At 37.6% G+C, this 21,905-nt stretch overlaps 1 protein-coding gene across 7 annotated transcripts in view; it reads right to left on the reverse strand.

Moving 5' to 3' along the window:
* Nucleotides 1-21,905, reverse strand: part of IPCEF1 (interaction protein for cytohesin exchange factors 1) — a 175,333-nt gene that overhangs the window by 140,052 nt on the left and 13,376 nt on the right. Inside the window, exon 1 of one of the 7 annotated variants that reach the window (XM_040627981.1) lies at nucleotides 13,303-13,321. The exons of the other annotated variants lie outside the window; for them this stretch is intronic. The gene's annotated coding sequence lies outside the window, so the exon portion shown is untranslated. Of the gene's footprint in view, nucleotides 1-13,302; nucleotides 13,322-21,905 lie in introns of those variants that run through there. 7 annotated transcript variants of the gene reach the window in all.

The raw sequence follows: 21,905 nt of genomic DNA on the forward strand, positions 1-21,905 counted from the left end.
CAGGTACGCTCGTCTCCCATTGGGGGTGTCGCAGCTATCCGAAAATATCACTTACACTCATCATCACCTTCAAATGTCACTACACTTGCTGCTGCTAGATTGTTAATTAATGCATTGATAAAAAAACTTATTATTTCTATATCACAAATTTTTTATAATTATATTTTTATGTATTTGGTTTCCTGGTAGTCCTTTGTATTCTGTTTTATACATTTCAAAGCATCATTCTGAAAAGGGGTCCTTAGGCTTCCTAAGACTACCAAGGGTGTCCAGGGCATAAAACAAGTTAAAACTCTGACAAACACAAACGGTATTTAAGTGAGATCTTTAAGAGTGTTTGCAAATATCTTACTGAGATCTGTACTGAGATAATTAGGGAGTGGTGGTTTCTCTTGATTGGACAACAGTGGCAACCTCCTGTCAATAAAAGGGAATAGTAGAAGTGGCATGAGTCTTCCTACCTCATTGACAAGATAATGTCACAATGAGCCCACACCAGCAAACCTATTTCTTAGGTCTGCACTCGCAACTTCTGAAAAAAACATCTAACAGCTTTGTGAAACTTGGGCTCAGCATTTCTCTTACTGAGAGAGAAAAAAACCAATTGATTTAACATTTCAAACCCCGACTAAGAAGCAGTACATTTGACTCAATCATGTAAAGACTCCTTATCTATTTTGCAAATTATCTGAGCCCCCTCCTTTTATTTTTTTTCTCTCTCTTGCATGTCAGACTCCTTTTGACTTTTCATCAGACACTTTGGCACTTTTAGCACAATTATAATAGGGCGAGAATAAGGAAGTAAAACAAAAGGCTGTCAGTATGATTACTTAACACACACTTCAAAAGTATTTTTAGTTACTGTTGTGACATTCACAATGAGGACCTGGTACAAAGAAGTGTGAGTGTCTGTGTGGGTGTGTTGAGGGGGAGGGCATACCACCTCCAAACAGCCATCGGCAAAGGCCTTTGTGTCCCCACTCCCCAAGTCCGTGGATCTTAGATTAGGAGAGGGAATATGGACCGATCAGGGAGATCCCCCCGCCCCACAACACTGCAGCTCCAGCGGGAAGCCAGAGTAAGGAGGCATAGTGGATCCCTGCGATGGTGGAGTTTCTTCCCGCTCTCCTCTGGGCCAAAAGGAGGATATTATCCCTGGGCCACTTACCCCATTTCATTGGAAGTGAGAGTTCATAAATAAATAAGGCACCAGATTATCTAAAATCTGAGTATACATCACTTTGTATAATTAGTAAGCTTTCCAGATGGCTGATGTCTTAGCCTTTCAAGCAGCGACACCTTTTTCATGTTAGTTCTCTTAGACGACTGAATGTATTGTAAATGTACGATACATACTTCCTACACACTTAGAAAAATAGCCTGAAATTAGTTTAATCTTCGACTGATGACTCTGGGTCAACACTGAAAACATCCGCTTTCTTTCGTGGACACGTTACAAGGGTAATTTCCAGTATCCACACAGGGTCTTTGACCCTTATCGGAACTGCTGCTGAGACCTTTGGGTCCCTGAAGCTGCTTTTTCCATGGTTGTCTAATCCTTTCTTGTCAGACATTGCTTTTATCCTCCAACTAGATTTGAAACCAGATATGCAATCCTGAATAGACTGAGGGCTTGAGGACGTCTTGAATGGAATAAAAAGCACAGTGCATGAGATTTATTATTTGTTGTTTATGACATCTATCTGAGCACTCGTAGAGTTTTACTGATTTGCTGATTTTCGTCAAGTGCAAGATGTGTGAGTTTATAACTTCCAAATAAATGAGATTCAGCTCTACTCGGTTTTCTGTGAACATCAACCAGAGGGGCTTCATTGTTCCCGTATGCATGTCTATATACAAACTCGAAAACAGAGCTCATCCCAGTTTCTGGCTGACAGCAAGCTTCTGTTGTTGAGTTAGCATCCTGAAGTCAGTAACCGAAATATTTACAGACCTTGACAACCCAAACCACTAGGTCCCACTGTCTGAAATATCTGAGTCACATACTCGTTTTCACAGAGGCAGCAAAACCAAGTGCTCCCACTTCCTCTTTCACCCAAGCCTTTATTTGTCTCATTGGGTTGTAACCACACGATGTGGTGGAAGGACTGTGGACATATATTGAAATCCTGCTTCTGCCTCCAACTCACTGTGGAACTTTGGGGAAACTACTTTTTCTCAAGTCTAAAGTGTTTTCACCTGTTAAGTGAATATAATATCACTTGGGACTCAGAGTGTTTGTGAGAATGAAGTAACATCATTTCCATAAATTTACCCAGGTTATGTCAGGCACTTAAACAGATGCTTAAGAATTATTTGTTTCCTGGGGCGCCTGGGTGGCACAGCGGTTAAGCGTCTGCCTTCGGCTCAGGGCGTGATCCCAGCATTATGGGATCGAGCCCCACATCAGGCTCTTCTGCTGTGAGCCTGCTTCTTCCTCTCCCACTCCCCCTGCTTGTGTTCCCTCTCTTGCTGGCTGTCTCTCTCTCTGTCGAATAAATAAATAAAATCTTTAAAAAAAAAGAATTATTTGTTTCCTGTCCTTTCCATGTTCCTTTATTTTCATGTTTATTGACTTTGCAGCACCCAGATATATAGATCACCTTCAAACACATAGTTACTGTCTTTAGTGAGGCACTTTTGATCACCGGCTAATAGCTTCAGTAACACTTCCTAAGTCCCCTTCAGATTGTGAACACAGTTGTATGACAGCACCTCCCACAGTCTCTTAAGAACATGTTCATGCAAGCCTATCAGCCCTCAGACTCAGAATTTCTAGAGGTGAGGGCTGACATCTCATGCACTATTATATTCCCAACTCTTAGCCCATTACCTAGGACATTTGCGAACATTTAATAGATGAATAAAAGAATGAATCACTATTTAGCTACCTTAAGCAAAAGTTTGCATGTATTAGGAATTTCCCAATTTGGTATCATAAAAATTTGGATCAGGGGGTGCCTGGGTGGCTCAGTAGGTTAAGCGTCTGCCTTTGGCTCAGTTCATGATCCCAGGACCCTGGGATTGAGCCCCAGTCAGGCTCTCTGCTCAGTGGGGAGCCTACTTCTCCCTCTCCCTCTGTCTGCCATTCCCCCTGCTTGTGCTCTCTCTCTCTGTCAAATAAATAAATAAAATCTTTTAAAAATAATTAATTAAAATTAATTTTTTTAAAAAAATTGGATCAGTAGCCAGAGAACCTGAAAGACAGGAGGCGAAGGTGACCAAATCCATAGATGTTACTTACCCGAGGCTCTCCACTGACCTCCCACCACCACACCTGGTTCATAACATTAACCTGGGAAATTTCCAACAGTATCTTCAATTCAGAAAAGGAAACAGATCTTCATCTGCATTTCTAGACAGAGTCAGTCTGCTATGCCTAAAATAGTCTGTCTATTTTAGATCATAGGAAAATAGATGAGAAGGCTGGTGCCCTGGCTATCCATTCAGCTCTCTCCATGTCATCGCTTATTCAGTCAGGTGTCTTTCTTAGGAGGGGGGAAAAAAAAAAGCTGTAGCTAAATAGCTTGGTTCATCACACTTGTCTTTCAGCTATTTGGACTCCCATCTCCTTTACCCCTTTGGTGCTTTTTTATTGTGCATTCCTCACCAAGCATTTCTCCATTTCCACAACAATCACCAGACCCCCTTATCTTTGTGCTTCTCCCTAGATATTTTAATATACACTGCACCTTTACTGAGAATCCCCTTCCTCACCTTCCCATCCAAACTCGTTTCCTTCAATTCCTTAAACCCTAACGTTTTAGAGTAAAAAAAAAAAAAAACAAAAAAAAAAAAACTTCAGTGATAGTCCAACAATGCAGGGCAAAACCCTCATTTCTTTGCAGTCAAGAAACTAAGACCCAGAGATACTTGTGACATCCATCTGTCAGAAAACTCTCAGGATCAACATACCAAACTTTATCAGCTCCTCTCAGGAAAGCACTTACATGGCAAGGAAGAGGCCGGTGGATGAATACTATGGAACACCCATCAGGCCTATTCTAAGTGCTTTCACATGTGCTCATGTTAACCTCATAATGAACCCATTTTATGAGAGACAAATCTAAAACCCCAAAAAGTCAAATAGAAGAGGAAGATGGTGGCAGAGTAGGAAACCCTAGGCTCATCTCATCCCACAAATGCTATATAACTATCAAATCATCCTAAAGACCCCAAAAATTGACCTGCAGACCGAAAGACTAAACTCCAAAACTAACAGGAGAGAAGAGGCCACATTGAAGAAGGTAGGAAGTGCAGAGATGAGGTTTAGGGGAGAAAAGGATCCGGGGTGCTATGGAGGGAAGGGATCCATGGTTGAGGAGAAAGGTGAGAGAGAGAGGAGCACACAGGGGAATGCACAAGGAGAAGTTTTCCCCAAAGCCATTGGCTTGGAAAAATGAGAGAGACTGAATTTTGTGAGTTCTTGCAAGGCTTACAGCCTGGAGTTTTAAAGGTCAGAGGGCTTGACTGGGATAGAGCCCAGAGGGCACTGCCCTGCTCCTAGGGAGAGGGCAGGCAAACAACCCAACGGCAGACAGCATGGAAATGGTGATCTGGGGGAAGCCTGGGGCACACAGAGGAGAGACTAGTTGCTCTTCTCAGAGTGTATCCTTGAAAGGCAATGTTCGCAGAGATACCACTCTGCGAACAAATAGCTGACACCATTTCCCTTCCCAACCCCTCAGCGTGAACACAAAGCCACCTGCAGGAAGGAGCACAGCACCAACATGGGCTGCCGACCTTGTTTACACCACGCTCTACCTCCCTGCAATCTGGTGGGACTGCCCTTCTCGGTCAAGCTCGCTTCTCTCCCAATGCGGCAGGCCCCTCCCCCAGAAAACCAGCACAAACCTCTGCCCACACCACATATTCCAACCAAAGAGTTCTGCAGGGCCTCAGTTCTGGTGGAGTTGATGTCAAGTCTCAGTTCACAAGCAAACCAAAGCACTCCTAGTGAAAACTCACCATGATCAGGCCAGGGATCAAACACTGCCCACAGCAGACAAGGAGGGCCTCTGCAGATGACTGGCCTGATAGAAAGAGCAGCTGAATCACGATAGCAGACTGCATGCGGCACACACCAGAGACACTCCCTGAAGCACCAGGCCCTGGACACTACCTGACCTCTTCTTTATAAGGCTATTACTTTTAGGAGATATAACTGGCTTTTCTAACACACACTAGAAGGCAGAAACTTAGACTAAATCCCAAGATGGAGGAATTTATCCCAAAGGAAAGAACAAAGTAAGTCCATGGCCAGAGATCTAAGCAAAACAGATATAAGTAACATGCCTAATGGAGAATTTAAAGCAACAATCATAAGGATACTCACTGGGCTTGAAAAAAGAATAGAAGATGTCAGAGAGACCCTTACCACAGAGATAAAAGAGTTGAAAAAGAATCACTCAAAGACGAAGAATGCAGTAAAAGAGATTGGAAACAGGATTGATGCAATGAATTGTAGGCTGAAAAAAGCAAAAGAACAAATACGTGATGTAGAAGAAAAATAATGGAAAATAATGAAGCTGAACAAAAGAGAGAACGAAGAATTATGCAACACAAGAATAGACTTAGGGAATGCTGTGACTCCACCAAACGTAATAACATTTGTATTATAGGAGTTCCAGAAGAAGAAGACAGAGTAAAGGGGGAATGATATTTATTTCAAGAAATAATAGCAGAAAATTTTCCTAGTCTGTGGAAGGAAACAGACATCCAGATCCAGGAGGCACAGAGAACTCCCATCAAAATCAATAAAAGCAGGCCAACACCAAGACATATTGTAATTAAGTTTGCAAAATATAGTGATAAAGAAAAATTCTTAAAAGCAGAAAGACTAAGGAAGTCCTTAACTTACAAGGGAAAACCCATAAGGCTAGCTGGAGATTTCTCAACAGAAATTTGGCAAGACAGAAGGGTGTGGCATGATATATTCAAAATGCCAAATGGGAAAAAACTGCAGCAAGAATATTCTAACCAGCAAGACTATCATTCAGAATAACAGGAGAGATAAAGAGTTTCCCAGACAAACAAAAACTAAAGGAGTTCAAAAATACAATGAGATATTACTTCACACCTGTCGGAATGGCTAAAATCAACGACACAGGAAACTACACGTGTGGACGAGGTAAGGGGAACCCTCTTACACTGTTGGTGGGAATGCAAACTGGTGCAGCCACTCTGGAACACAGTATGGAGGTTCCTCAAAAAATTAAAAATAGAACTACCCTATGACCCAGCAATATCACTGTGTCCATCAACTGATGAATGGATAAGGAACATGTGATATATACATATATATATCGAAGGTGATGAGGATCAGATTTTATTTATATATATATATATATGCATATATACATGTATATATATAAATTTTGCAATGACATGGATAGAGCTAGAGAATTTTATGCTAAGCAAAATAAGTCCGTCAGAAAAAGACAAATACCATATGATTTCACTCATATGTGGAATTTAAGAAACAAAGCAAACAAAGAAAGAAAAAAGAGACCAAAAAAAAAAAAAAAAGACTTTTAAATGTAGAGAACAGACAAACTGGTTGCCAGATGACAGGTAGCTGGGGGGATGGGTGAAATAGGTAAAGGGCATTAAGAGCACACTTATTATAATGAGCACTAAATAATGTATGGAATTATTGAATCACTATATTGTACACCTGAAATTAATATAACATTGTATGTTAATTATATTGAAATTAAAAAAAAGAAGAAAGCATGGTGATTGTGGAAAGAAGTAAGAGCAGAATGAGAAGAGGCCAAGATATGATAAATGTGCTTATATTCCTTTGTGAAATATTTAATGAGTGTCCAAGATTTAAAATTTTACCACTTAATTCATTTTTTTAAAAACTTATCCCTTATCCAGAAGTCAGCCTCCTAGTACATATTAATTTCAGATTTCCTGAGAAAAGGCAGTAAAGGAATTATAAATACACCAGCCCCTATTGCAATACATGGGATGGTAAAACATGTTCAATTTCTACATTATCCATAATGTGGTAATATTTTTGCATGTCTAATGTGTCGTCAGTCTTACAAGATGAGAATATTTTTCAACTTAAGGTTAGTTGTGATACCTGCAAACTAGGAACACAGGAACAGCCCGTTAAAAATGCCTTATGCAGTCCTTCATGGTTCTCATTTTGGAAGTGTAAACATGTACATTTATTTAAAAAGAAAATAAGGAACTCCCTCACAAATATGTCAAGTCATCTTAGATGAAGAAAGTTTTGTAAAGGGACATAGGGGAAAGAAGATTAATGTATGCTGAAACATACTGTCTCTTCCAAATGATATGATTTTCAAAAAAAGAAAGAAAAGCTAACATTTATTAAGTATTACGTATCTAGTGTTCTCTCCCTATTTTCCAAAAATCTGTTAAGCAACCTTCCCTCAGCTCTCTGACTGAGTCAAAACACCCAAAACTTCAAAACCCTCTCGTTCAGGGCTCTTATCGGTACCAAAAATTTGTATTTATTTGTATGATTAAAATTAATGTCTGTCCTATGGAACGCAGTTATGGATGTTCCTCAAAAAATTAAAAACACACCTATCATATGATTTAGTAATTCTACTCTGGGTATTTGCCTGAAGGAAATGAGACACTAACTGGAAAAGATTTCTGCACCCCTATGTTCATTGCAGCCTTATTTACAATAGCCAAGACCTAAGTGTCCACTGATGGATGAATGGATAAAGAAAATGTGGTACACGCACACACGTGCACACTCACACACAACGGAATATTAGTCAGTAGTAAAAAAGAAGGAAATCCCGTCATATACGACAACAAGAATAGACTTCACAGGCGTTTTGCTAAGTGAAATAAGTCAGACAGAGGAAGACAAACACAATATGATCTCACTTATATGTGGAATCTTAAAAAAGGAATGAAAACAAAAACACAATCTCACAGATAGAAAGAACAAATGGGTGGTTGCCAGAGGTGAGGGGGAGGGGTGGCAAGATGGGTGAAAGTGGTCGAAAGATACAGACTTCCATTTATAATAGAAATCAGTTCTGGGGGCGCCTGGGTGGCTCAGTCGTTAAGCATCTGCCTTCGGCTCAGGGCATGATCCCGATGTCCTGGGATCAAGCCCTGCATCAGGCTCCTCCTCTGGGAGCCTGCTTCTTCCTCTCCCACTCCCCCTGCTTGTGTTCCCTCTCTCGCTGGCTGTCTCTCTCTCTGTCAAATAAATAAATAAAGTCTTTAAAAAAAAATCAGTTCTGGGAATGTAACGTACAGCATGGTGACTATAAGTAATAATACTGTACCGAATATTTCAAAGTTGCTAGCAAGTAGATCTTAAAAGGTCTCATCACAAGAAAGAAAGAATTTGTAACTATGCATAGTGATAAATGTTAGCCAGCCTCAGTGTGGTGATCATTTTACAATATATACATATATCAAATCATTATGTTATACACCTGAAACTAGTATAGTATTATGTCAATTATATATCAATATTTTAAAATGAAGATAAAAAATAGACCATCTTTAGAATTTTTATTCTAATGTTTACTACCCAGCTTATGGGTCTTCCTGAATGCCTTTGAAAATATTATGAAGCTACAGACCCTCTCTTGGAAAAATACAAAACAAAAACAATAAAAATTCATGTCTGCTCCCCTCCCCCCACTCTACGGTGACAGGGATCATATTTGTTTTGTTTCACCATTAATCCCCATTATGGTGCCGGAAATGTAACAGGAGCTCAGGACATGTGCTTAATGACTGCTTGACGGACAGAAGAAAACAACAGTTACCTCTACCTTCCCATCCAATACATCTTTCCTTCTTCCATCTCTCATTCAACCACCTGACCTTTTGCGTCTCAGAGGAGTTAGAGACCATTCTTATATACTTCCTGCTTTTCTCGTCCTATCGGAGACCAGTCCCTACGCCATGTTTGGGAGCCAGCTCCTCCTGGTTCTTCAAGGAAAGCACATTTATCATACCTTCTCTCTCTTGTATCTTCAGAGAAACCCTTTTTACTTTCCTTCCTCTAAATGGGTAACAATGTTTAAACCCCACCTACCTCTAAAAAAATCCCTTCTGCTAAAGCCCTACTTAGTCACTCCTTGTTTTTTCAACCTTCAGGCAAGTTCTTAAGAGAAATTTCCTCTTAGTGCTCCAGTTCTCACCATGCACTTGGTTCTCAAAGCCCTGAAAGTGAACTTCAGACACAGCTGTATCAGGATACTCACATCAAAACTGGCAGGCACTTTTTTTTTTTTCTTAATTCAATGGGTATTTTTCAACCCTTTTTTACGGACCTCCCCAGCACAGGATGCTGTCTCAATATTTCCCTTCCCTTGGTTTTCAGGACTTCACTTCCTCCCAGTCTTCTTTCCACCTCCCTGTCATCTCTCCTCCGACCCCTGGCTCCCCCTTGTCTCCTTTCATCTCTTAAATATTGGCGCTCCCTGGGGCCCTGTTCATGTGCTTTCTTTCTCATACTATATTTTACTTAACTGTCACCAATGCCAATGGATACCAAATCCATATTTCAAGCCAGAATTTCAAGCTCCAGAGATATCCGTTAGATTGCCCACTGGCCATCCCCCCATTTCTAAGTACTAGTTTCCTAAATATGGAAAAAATGAGCTTACCATTTTTCCTAAAAAATATATTCTTCATCCTCATCTCAGTGAATGGCAGACCCCATCCACCCTGTCCCCAAATCTGATACCTAGTCATGTTCCCTATTTTCAAATTATCAATAAATTAATTTCTATATTAACTTCTAAATATACGAATAACTATTCAATACCTTATGAAAATTATATTTAAAGTACTTTTAAGTTATATTTTTGTTTCCTTTATGACAACAAATCAATGCCACACAGATGTCTTAGAGATTTTAAAGAATAGAGAATCTAAGAAATAGATAGATGGCATTTCAAACTAATGCTATATAAATTATGCCTCCAAAATGTTTTAAGAGGCTAGAAAAGTCTATTCTAGTGAATATTTGAAACATTTCCCTTTGTTATGTGTCTATACTATTGCATCAATTAAGCAAAGATATTTTGCCTTAAATCTAGTCCCTGTTAGACCCAATAATAAGGGTTTTCTGAATTAATATTTAAGTAAATACATTCCAAAATGATGTGTAACTGGCTGTATGCACATATAAAGGTGCTGAAAGTTTTAAGGAGCCAAAACTTCATCTTCTGTTCCTGTTTCTGACTCCCATCTACAGATGGTCACTGCCACGTCACCTTGACATTTCCTCTGACATTAAGAAGGAAGTTTACCCTGCTCTGTGGTTTATAATCATATCACTTACATTTGTGTTCTCTTTACAGTTAATCTGATTTCATTTTGTTCATAAAAATAAGTCCTTGGAGTATGAGCATCTTGTTTTGGAGATGTAGAAACTGAGCAGAGTCAAGGGAACCTGCTTAAGATGATGACAGCAGGAAAATTAAATCAGACATTAGGACCCTGTGCCCAACAGATCTCCCAAAAGAATGCAAAGCAGCCTGGAAAGATGAATGAGATGCCAGTGCATATGCGTTTGATCCCATCAGCAGAAATGAAGGCATATACAAATACACATATCGTACACATTACCGACTAAGATGCCAAGGACAAATCAATCAAAGGTCAAATCTATCTGCCTGGAAAAGATTTCCACATCTTCTCACTTTTTTAAACCTGTTCTTTCTCTCATGTTTCCCTCTCTAGTCCAGTATCCTAAGAATTCTTTGGCCTCTCCTAGCAGTGAAAGAAAACTCAGAAATGTATTGATTGTTCTGGTTCTCACTGAATTCTCGTACGCTGTTCAACGGTTGATCTCAAAACTTGACATGAGAAATACAACATTCTGAAAAGTTCTGTTTTGTAAAAGATAATATGAAATTAGATCAGGACCATGGAAGAAGTCCTTGAAAAGACCTTTTATCTCCAACATTTTCAGGGATAAGCTCTCATAGAAGTGGGTTCCTTTCCCTTCAGGACCCCATCTACTTTGTAGTTATGACTGCATATGACTATTTCATTACCCTCTGTCTCCACATCAGACTTAAAGCCTCAGGAGAACAGGTGGAGTGAATGTTTTTGCTTGCCCTTGTATCCTAAGTACTCAATAGTCTTGGTGTTCAGTAAATATTTATAGGACGCTTCTGTGGGACATGGGACAAATCATTCCTGTGTGTGACATTTCTATAGGGAAAGAGAGGGCCCATGAAAGGTGTAGAGATAAAGTACTAAGAGTGGGAGTCCTTAGACATCTGAAGAGCTTCAAAATACAGCAAAGCCAAGGGTTTTCTCTAATAACAGCTATTTTACTAACATGAATAAACTGAATTACAAATATATATCTTCTAACCATACAACTAGGAAACATTCTACTTGCCCACAAGATCAAGGGAAGGGAGAAGTATGAGGGAGTATAATAATGTGTTGGTGGATAATTACTATAAATTTCCCCATACATGAACCACCAATCTCAGAAACTAGAATACATTTAAATATTAATACAAAACCATATTGGGGTTATATCTGATATTTCAGGATGAACTGTGGATTTCATAATATGTCTACTCATAATTACAAGGAAGTTCTATAAAAAGTAACCATATGTGAATTATTTTTTTATTACCCTGGAGCTAAATATACCATCTTCCAATTAAGTATGTCAAATAAACAAATAAATGATGTTGCCACAGCTTAGAAACGTCATAATATAGAATTTCATTTAATAGATGCTTATGAGTTATACTAATGTAATATTACTAGAAAGATGAATAACATTTTATTTATTTAGCTATACCACATATATGTTTTAAAGATTTTAATATAGATTCATTCAATCAATTCTCAAAATAACCATATAATGTAAAAAAGGGTTACTAACTCTATTTGCCAGAAAAGGGTAGAGAAACACTTCTAAACTATTTTTATGAGGCTACCAAAACAAAGAAGGAAATTATGAGAAAAGAATATTATAAACAAATGTCTCACATGAACACAAACACAAAATGCCTTTAAAACATTTGCAATATATAAAAAAGCAAATACATTCCAGAATACTAGTTTGTTTTCACTTTTAAAAATCAGCCAATATAAGGGCTACTAGTTTGTTTTCACTTTTAAAAATCAGCCAATATAAGGGCGCCTGGTGGTATAGTTGGGTAAGCTTCTGACTCTTGGTTTCAGCTCAGGTCATGATCTCAGGGTTCTGAAATCAAACCCCGTGTTGGGCTCTGTCTGCACTCAGTGGGAAGTCTTCTTAGGACTCTCTCCCTCTCCCTCTGCTCCTTCCCCCCACACCACTCTCTCTATAAAATCAGTAAGTAAATCTTTAAAAAAAAAATCAATCAATATAATTCTGCACATTGACACAATGAAAGAGAAAAATCGTATGTCTTAGTAGATTCAGAAAAAGCATTTGAAAAAATTCAATACTCTTTCATAAAATTAAACAACTGTCAGCAAATTATGAATAGAGGAATTTCTTCAATATGAAAAATAACATGTCTAAAAAGCTACAGCTAATATCATACCTAATGGTGAAAGGCTGACCACTTACCAATTAAGGTCAAAAACACCACCAGGATATTCACCCTTATCATTTCTATTTAAAATTGTTCTGGTAGGTTTAGCCAGTGTAGTAATGCAGGAAGAATAAATAAAAAGTATAAAACTTTTTTAAAAAGGAATAAAACTCTCTTCATTGACAAATAACATGGTTATATACACAGAAAAATCCAAAGAAACCTACGAAACAGCTATTCCACAACTAATAATTGAATTAGCAAGGCCTCAGGAAACAAAGTCAACAGACAAAAACAACAGTATTTCTATATAATAGTAATGAATAAATGGAAACTATATTTAAAAAATAATACTCTTTATAATAGCATCAAAAAACAAAAAAAAATTATGGATAAATTTCACAAAAGACATCTAAAGCCTCTGTACTAAAATCCACAAAACATGGCTAAGAAAAATCAGAAGAGATCTACAATAAAGCTATGACAATTGAGAGAGCATGATATTGGTATGAGGAGATACAATTTGACAATGGGACAGAAGAGAGGGTTGAGAAATAAAGACACGCCCCTATCGTCAATTGATTTTCAACAAAAGCACCAGAGCAAATCAATGTAGAAAGAAAAGACATTTCGATAATACTCCTGGAACACGTGGATATCCTTATGAAAAAAAAAGAAGTTAACTTCAGTTCCTACTTCATAGACCTAAATATAAAAGTTAACACTACAAAGCTTCCCGATGAAAATATTAAAGAATATTTTCAAAAACTTGACGTACATGAAGATTTCTCTCTCAGGATGCAGAAAGTATAAAAGAGAAAATTAAATATTTCTTCTCACTAAAAGTGATATTAATAGGGGGGCCTGGGTGGCTCAGTCAGTTAAGCGTCTGACTCTTGGTTTCCGCTCAGGTTACGATCGATCGCAGGTTCATGAGATCCAGCCCCGCGTGGGGCTCTGTGCTCAATGCAGAGTTGACTTGAGACTCTCTCCCTCTTCCTCTGCCCCACCCCATGGCTCGCTCCCTTTCTCTCTGTAAAATAAATTAAATAAATAAATAAATAAATAAATAAATAAATAAATATGACATTAATAGAATAAGCAAACCACAGATGGAAGAAAATACTCACAAAGTGTATATCAAGCAAAGAACCCATATCCAGAATATATAAAGAATTCTTTTTTTTTTTTTTTAATATTTTATTTATCCATCTGACAGAGAGAGAGACAGCCAGCGAAAGTGGGAACACAAGCAGGGGGAGTGGGAGAGGAAGAAGCAGGCTCATAGCGGAGGAGCCTGATGTGGGGCTCGATCCCATAACGCCGGGATCATGCCCTGAGCCGAAGGCAGACGCTTAACCGCTGTGCCACCCAGGCGCCCCAGAGAATATGTAAAGAATTCTTCCAACCCAATAATAAAATGACAGCTAGACCAATTAATAATGGGCAAATGATTTGAACAGATACTTCACAAAAAATTTAAAACGGCCAAGAAGCACATGAAGTTAACGTAGCGAACTATTAGGAAAACACCAGGAACCTGCAATGAAATACTACAATAAAATGACAAAAGATAAAAAGATGTTAGCAAGATGGGAAACAACCAGAACTCTCAGACATTACTGATGAGCATGGAAAAAGCTACAACATTTTTTTTAAATGCTCGGCAATTTATTTTCTTTTCTTTTTTTTAAAGATTTTATTTATTTATTTGAGAGGCAGTGAGCACAAGCAGGGAGAGCAGCAGAGGGAGAAGGACAAGCAGGATCCCCACTGAGCAGGGAGCCCAAGGCAGAGCTTGATCCCAGGACCCCAGGATCATGACCTGAGCCAAAGGCAGATGCTTAACCGACTGAGCCACCCAGGCGCCCCAGCAATTTCTTAATAAGTTTAAATACAACATACCCTATGACCACCACTTCTACTCTTTAGTATTTACTCAAGAGAAAGGAAAACATACATCCACACAAAGACTTGTATATGAATATTCATAGTGCCTTTATTTATAATAGTCCCAAACTGGAAACAACCCAAATGTCCAAAAACAGGAAAAGAAGTAAACAAATTGTGACATATTTATATGATCCCATCAGCAGGAATAAACAGAAATGAAGGATTACTGATACATGCAACAGCATAAATTCTGCTGAACAAAAGAAGCCAAATCCGTGAGCACGTGCCAGGTGACCCCATTGATGTGAAGTTCTGGAACAGACAAAACTAATCTGTGGAGAACGAAATCAGAATGCTGGTTGTGGCTGGTGAGAGGAGAGAGGCAGGACTAGCTGTAATGTAGCAAGAGGGGAAATATTCTGTATCTTGGTAACAGTGAGAGTTACATGAATACGTGCATTTGTGAAAACTCAGAACTAAAACACTGATGAGCTGTGCATTTCACTATATGGAGACTATACTCCAATAAAATAATTTAAAGCACAGAAGCTAAGTAGGTGATATATTTTGATGACATGAAAATTAAACTTGGAAACAAATAAAGCAATGAAAGAGGGCAACTCCATTCCACTCTTCCCCTCTAGGAGCATATGCTCAGGGCTGTGGAGGAGACGGAAGGCACAAATCCGTTTTCATTTGCATCTGACAAGCATCACAGCGTGCTTCTAGCTTTATTTTTTTTTAATGTTTTTTTATTATGTTAGTCACCATACAGTACATCCCCGGTTTCCGATGTAAAGTTCGATGATTCATTAGTTACGTATAACTCCCAGTGCACCATGCAATACATGCCCTCCTCACTAGCTTTAAAGATACATATTTTCCAGGCAACATGCTCCTGCAGTCCATAGTCACCCCCCTCCCAATTGGCCCATAAACCAAAGCTATCCTCATCCTTCAAAACCTGCAGAAGATCTGGGGATCACTTCCAACCCTAGCTGTTAGTAGAACTATGTATTTTCTGTCTCCAGCAGGATACCTTCCAGGGAGACTGTCAAGGGTAAGACCGAATATATATGATTTTTACCTTCCATGCTGACTTCAGAACCGAATTAGGGTAAGCTATGATTTCACAGTAATTGTTCCTATGTAAGTTGATAAGTATTATACATAGATTCAAATGCATAACTGAATTCCTATCGGATGATTCTTAGTGCTCTGGTTATAATTAAATGTACTGATTGTACTTGAAGTACATTAAAATTCTCCCTAATCCTTTCTCTTCCCTCCCCCTACCAAAAATCATGAACTATTTATAAAACTTTCAGAGTCTCTTCATTTGGTTTTACTTATCTGAACTCATAAGCCATGCATGGTAAATTTCAGACCCATAATGTGTGGTTTCCTGCTTCCAAGATTACTCCGGAGCGGCTCGCATGCGGCTGTTACTCTAGTTAAATATTGACACATATTCACAGGCTGCACAGGCAGCTCATACTTGACATGATTCAACAGCATCTACATCTGTTTCTCATCACAACATGACTGGAAAATGTGCCCACTAAACAATTGTTTAATATAGTTGTCCAAAACATTGTTTCCACTCCCATCCTGAGACATTTCTATGTAAAGAAAACAAGATAAGATGGCCCCTCTCAGGCCCTGTTTCCTTCTCAATTCCCCTCTTCTGGCTACAGGATCCTCCCTTGCTAGCAATCATTACTTTCCAAGCCGAACCAAAATTTGGGTCATGTCTGATTTTCATCAGTGTGTGAAAAACACAAAATAAATGGAGATATGAAGGGAAAATAACCTATGTAAATAAAAAAGCCACCAAATGCAACAATAGGTGTTGGGTGTGGTACTCCAAGGTTAGCAAGACTGCATTTGAATCAAGTCCCTACTGATACAAAAATGCTTGAAGTCGGTTTCATGTTCCCAGAGCACACCTTCAAGCATGGTCTTTCCAAATACAAAACAAAATGAAGAAGGAGGAGGAGAAGAAGGTAAAGGAGGAGGAGGAAGAGAAGAAGAAGAGGAGGAGGAGGAGGAGGAAGAAGAAGGAGGAGAGGAAGAGGAAGAAGAAAAGAAAGTTCTTGGCTTTCTAGAGGTAATCATTTCTGAGTCCCCAAAATTTTAAATCACAACCCAAACATCTGTTCTAATTCTTCCCCTGTCTGTTTAACAAAGTAAATTGTATTTTAAATTCATATATTTTCCCAAAAATATAAAGCATAGTTACGTTATGAGAGTATTCTCCTCAGAACAGTAATTTAGAATAAATCGATCTTGTATGAACTTCATTCTGTTGTTTGGGGTTTTAATCCACAAACCAGTTTTCTCATTTCTACTCATATATTGTTATCAGAAGCAATAACAAGGTAAAATAAATAAAAAACTCCGGAGTGAATTATAAATCCTAGAAGCCGATCGTAGTTCGTATGTATCAAAGAAGCTAAAATAAAAGGAATGATTGTTTTCAACTATTTTGAGACTCATTTTTCCAATTTGTGTCTAATTCAAGACCTTCATTTTTTTTCCTTTTCTCTTCCCTGATTATATTTTGGCCACTTCACAGCTCATTACACTCTGGAAAGAAAGAGATTGGATAAAATAAAACGAGATGAAACTTGAATGAGTGCAATTGCCTCAGCAGCCCTGAGGAAAAGCTTTATTTTAAAGAAGCCTAGAAAACTTGGCTCTCATTACGCTTTTGGTGCATCTGAGAATTTAAATAATCTTCAAAAATTCCTCACACACCGATTAAAAAGCATAAGAATAGATTTTTAGACATACTTTGTAGATACTCTATTTTACAAAATAATATGAAAAGGTGCTCAAATCCAGCTCTCACACTCTATACTCCGAGAAATGCTTCCAGAATACTGTGTATTTTCTCAAACAAGATACATCTATACACACGTAGAGGGGCACACATACATAAGTGCTCATTTTGGTTTCCTGTTCTGATACTTCAAATACCTATGCTAGGTTTAGAAGAAGGTAAGTAATTACAATATGTGGGCAGAGACAACTTGCAAATGATGCAAAAATTTTTCATTCACGAGCTCTCATTACATAGTAGATAAACATTTCAGGAAAGGAGATAGTGTGTCCATTTAAATTTCCTTCTCAGCTGTTAGAGAGGTAAAACATAGTGAGCATCCAAAAAACCCAAAGAACCTTACAAAACTTTCAGAAGGCCGAGGAGGGAATAGTTCCCAACTCTTTTTGTGATGACAGCAGAACCTGGATACCAAAACCTGACAAGGATATTATGAAAAAACTGTAGACCAGCATCGTTCATGAACATAGATGTAAAAATTCGTAACAAAATTTTGGCAAACCGAATCCAGTAATATATAGAAAGGGCATTATATCATAACTATGGGGAGTTGATCTTAGATGGAACATTTGAAAGTCAATCAATATAAATCATCATATTACGAGAATAAAGAGAGAAAACCATAGGATCATTTCAATAAATGCAGAAAATGTATTTGCGAAATTCAAAACCCATTCGTGATTAAAAAAAAAAAAGACTTCTAAGCATGCAAGTTATAGAAGGGAACTCATCTCATAAAAGGCCATCTATGAAAAAAACTTACAGCTAACATCGTATTTGTGGTAAAATATTAAGTACTCCCCTATCATTAGGAACAAAGCAAAGGATGTCCCATCTCACTACTTCTATTTACCCTTGTCTGGGCAGTGATAGCTAGTGCAACAAGGTAAGAAGAAAAAAAATAAAAGACTGAAAGACTTAGAAAGGTAAAGACATAACTGCCTCCTAAAGAAAATCTTAAAGAAAATCAAAACATAGTTTAGAAAATCCTAAGGAATCCATGTAGCAAATCCGAACAAATCTTCTTTAAAAACAAAACAAAAACTCCTAGAAGTAATCATTGAATTTAGCATGGTTACAGGATAAAAGATTAATCTAAAAAATTCTATTATATTTCTATGTAGTAGCAAAAAATTGAGAAATAACATTTTAAAAACAATCCCCTTTACAATATCATCAGAGAATAATTAGGGATAATTTTAACAAAAGCATGTAAGACCTCTAAACTGAAAACTACTGTGAATTGCTGAGAGAAGATCTCAAGAAGATGTAAATAAGTAGAGACACTCTTGGTATTGCGCATTGCGTGGGTTTTGAAAAATCTGTAATGGCGTGTATCCACTAGAATAGTAACATACAGAATATTTTCATGGCCCTAAAAATCTTCTCCCTACCCCCAACCCATCAACCTCTGATTTTTCACCATCTCCATAGCTTTGCTTTTTCCAGAATGTCATACAGTTGAAATCATACAGTCAGTGGCCCTTTCAAATTGGCTTCCTTCACTTAGAAGATTCATTCAAGTTCCTCCATGTTTTTCCATGGCTTGATAGCTTGTTTCCGTTTAGCACTTCATCGTATTTCATCATCTGGATGTGCCAGTTTGTTTATCCATTCCTCCCTGAAGGAAATCTTGGTTACTTCCAAGTTTTGGCAACTGTGTTGCCAAACATCTATAAACATCTGTTGGGCAAGTTTTAAGTTTTCAGCTCCTTTGGGTAAATACCACGGAGTGCAATTGAAGAATAGTATGGTCAGGATAGATTTTGTTCTGTAAGAAACCACCAAACTGTCTTGCAAAATAGCTCTGCTCTTTTTCTATTCCATCATCAACCTATGGGAGTTCCTGTTGCCCTACTTCCGCACTGGCATTTGGTGCTGTCAGTCTTCTGGATTTAGGCCATTCTAATAGGTTGTTGTAATTCGCATTTCGCTACTAAGGTAAGATGTTGAGGATCTTTCATACCCTTATTTGTCTTCTGTAACTGGTGAGGTGTATGTGCAAATGTTTTGCCCATTTTTTAATCATGTCGTTCATTTTCTTTTTTGTTGAGTTTTAAGAATTCCTTGTATATTTTGGATAGCAGTCCTTTATCAGATATGCCTTTGCAAATGTTTTCCCAAATCTGCAGCTTGTCTTCTCATTCTCTGACAATGATATTTTAATGCAGCACATTTTAACACTAGCAGTGCCTTCAGTTCACCAACTCTGGCTAGGTACATATTGAAAAATAATTAAGATAAAAATAAAAAATTGTGTCAGAAACACAAAATAACAAAATGCACTAATATGTACTGTCATCCAAGCGTTAGCTGCTATTCATAAATCCACTTAAACTTTTAGAAAATTAACAAAATGAATTCTGTTGCTGTTGTTCTTCAGTGAGTCAGATTTTTCCGTGTGATGGTAGGCACCCCCAAGATCACGGAGTGAAGAGCAATAGAAAGATAACAAGGATAGAAATAGAATTATATTGTTGGATATTTTGCTCCCTGTGATCATCACTGTTAACAGTGTTTAAAAATTATGGAAACTTTTAAGTTTTCCTTTGTGGAAATGATTGTTTTATTTGTTGGGAGCAATGTGAGGGATCAGTTTTGAATAACACATGCTTGTTATTCCAACTTACAGAGCTAAAGTTGTTAAACTGAAAGAAATGAAAATTTCCAGTCTTTTTTAGATAAGGTCAAAAATGTCAAAATCTTGCCTATCAGGCATCTTTCGCTTTCTTCACTATCTACTTTTGTAAGTTTGGAATTTTCCTTAATAACAAAGTTAATTTTTTTTAATGAATGCTTAAATACATTAAAATTTAGCAATGTAGTTTAATCAACTGATGAGCCATGTGGAAAACATCTAATAAAGCTACCTTTCATCAAATTAAATTTGAGGCGAGTCAAAGATTTGAGTATATAAGATGAAATGATAAAACCATTAGAAGCAAGTTAGGAGAATTTATTTCCTTTTGGAGATGAGAAAGCTTTCCTAAGCAATACACAAAACCAAATTCCAAAAAGATTAGTGAATATGACTACATAAAAAATGGTTTTTTTCTGCACAGAAAAAAATACCATACAAAGTCAAAAGACAAATGATCAACTGGGAAAAATATTTCAACACATATGACAATGAGCTCATTTCCTTCGTATATAAAGACGTCTTACAAATCAGTTATAAAAGACCATTAAATCAATAGAAAGATTGACAAAGAACTTAGAGGCAGTTCATAGAAAAGAAACACAAATGATTTATAACATATGAAATCATCAAGAAATGAAAAATAAAATGTCAAAGTTATATTATTTTTCATTTGTTGGAAGCAATTCTTAAAATCTATGATCAACGTGTAGAACAATCTATATATTGTGTCTCTACCTGTTTAAAACCAACCATATATATAAATGTATATGTGCATATACACACACATAAATGTATGTATGCTTAGACATGCATATAACATTCTAGAAGAACATCATGCGAACTAGTTACCATGGTTTGTTCTATGGTGGGAGTCAGGAACCCCTGGATGAGGAGTAAACATAACTTTTCATCCTGTGCTCTTTCATAATGTTCAAATTTTTAAATAAATGTCTGCATCACTTTATCAATAAAGAATAACTAGTAAATAAAATTAACTATTTTATTTAACAAATATTTACTAAGCATCTGCTTTGTGCCAATCACACTCTTAAGCGCTGGGAATTCATATAGTGGACAACAAACGTGAATCTCTGTCATCAGAGCTCTAACATGCTCCTGGGGAGAGGATAATAAAAGTTTCTAGTGAATTCTGTTCGGTCTAGTAATTTTGACTGCAATGTTATGAATGTTTCTTTTGGATGTCCTTTTTTAAAATTTAAGTGAATATATTTAGTTTCATACAAAGTAGTTGCTATAGTTTCTTACTGACACAATTGTTGTAAATAATTTGGATGGGCTTTGCTAAGTTAGAAGAAGCAAGATGAGGTTCAACCTTCATGCCCCCATATGTATCCATATCATTCGAGAAATCTGTTCTCCTTGCAACAAAACATTGCTGATTTTCTGCCTTTGCTTTACGGTTTACCTATTGAGAGTTAAGAAGCTTCTCCTTCCCTTACCAGTTAATTCATTTTTTAGGATTTAAATCTAAACCATGTCCTGAAGATTCAGAACAAAAACAGTTCCAGAGTCACTTACTGTTCTCATTTCCGTTGCATCCCCATATCTTTTTCCCTAGGTATAGAACAATGGGGACAACGAAATGTGAAATTACAGCTGTTAAGACTGTTTCACTTGCAAAAAAAATACATATTTTGGTTAAAGGGTGGAGTAAGGTAAAGAACAGTATTTCTAAAGCATGGTTCATGAGCCCCAGGCTTGCTCAGTTCTGCCAAGAAGGTGTTCCTTGACCAATAAATTGGGGAAAGATGCTTATTAAATTTCCCTACAATTAGGGGCGCCTGAGTGGCTCAGTCAGTTAAGCCTCAAGATGGTTTTGGCTCAAGATCATGTACTCACGGGTGGTGGGATTGAGCCCTGCATTGAGCTCCTCACTGAAGGGGGAGTCTGCTTGAAAGATTCTCTCCCTCTGCCCCTCCCCTTACTCTCGCTCTCTCTTTCTCTCTCTCAAAATGGATAGATAAATCTTTAAAAAAAAAAA

This window comes from Ursus maritimus, unplaced genomic scaffold, assembly GCF_017311325.1.
Source record: "Ursus maritimus isolate PB19 unplaced genomic scaffold, ASM1731132v1 scaffold_13, whole genome shotgun sequence".
Taxonomy (NCBI): domain Eukaryota; kingdom Metazoa; phylum Chordata; class Mammalia; order Carnivora; family Ursidae; genus Ursus; species Ursus maritimus.